The sequence below is a fragment of the Bos grunniens genome, chromosome 7 (genome assembly GCF_055505025.1).
Source record: "Bos grunniens cultivar Pamir isolate PY7600 chromosome 7, Bosgru_T2T1.0, whole genome shotgun sequence".
Classification (NCBI taxonomy): Eukaryota; Metazoa; Chordata; class Mammalia; order Artiodactyla; family Bovidae; genus Bos; species Bos grunniens.
This window is the reverse complement of record NC_141171.1, coordinates 16,970,927-16,971,712: the sequence shown is the minus strand read 5'-3', so window position 1 is coordinate 16,971,712 and position 786 is coordinate 16,970,927. Positions and strand designations below refer to the sequence as shown.

The following is a 786-nucleotide window of genomic DNA, read 5'->3' as shown; positions in this document are numbered from 1 at the left end:
CACAAAACGAGCACGACATTGTACATTAACTACGTTTCAATAAAACTTTTGAAAGATGATATATATATATACATATAATAGAACCACTGCACTGTACACTTGAAACTAACACAATAATGTAAAAAAACTATACTTCAATTCAGTGGTATGTGGCAGCTGGGATGGGAGGGGAGTTTGGGAAGAATGGGTACATGTATACTTATGTCTAGTCCCTTCCCTGTTCAGCTAAACAGTCACAACATTGTTAATCAGCTACACCCCAATACAAAATAAAAAAATTTTTTCAGAAGTAAATAAATAAATTCAAGAGTGTTTCCTGGTGGTCCAGTGGCTAAGACTCTGAACTCCTAATTCAGGGGGCCCAGGTTCAATCCCTGGTCAGGGAACTAGATTCCACATGTTGCAACTAAAGATTCCATGTGCTGCAATTAAGGCTCAGTGAAGCCAAACAAATAAAGTAAAAATAAGTTCTAGGTAAGTTTAAAAAAAGAAAAAATAAATTTTATCCCAGTCCCCCAAATAAATAAAAAGTAATAAAAATGATAATCATTAAGAGGTACTTCTTGGTTTACAAGTAAAACAAATGTTTCCAAAGAGGAAAAAAGCAAGGACGAACAATGCATATGGGGGCCAGCATTTGTGTTCATGGTTGAAGAATAAAGAATATATGTGTACATATCAAAGACAGGGGTTTCTGCTGTCTCCCTCTGCTCAGCAGACTGAGGTTTGCTGCTTTGTGAGTCAAATCTGCCTGTGTTCTTTAGGGCTCTGGGGACGGGATGAGTG

The 786-nt window shown here is 37.2% G+C and overlaps 1 non-coding gene across 1 annotated transcript; it reads left to right on the top strand.

Moving 5' to 3' along the window:
• Positions 1–313: 313 nt before the first annotated feature.
• On the top strand, positions 314–386 carry TRNAR-CCU (transfer RNA arginine (anticodon CCU)). The gene has a single exon. It is a non-coding gene; the product is annotated as a tRNA-Arg (tRNA).
• Positions 387–786: the final 400 nt, after the last annotated feature.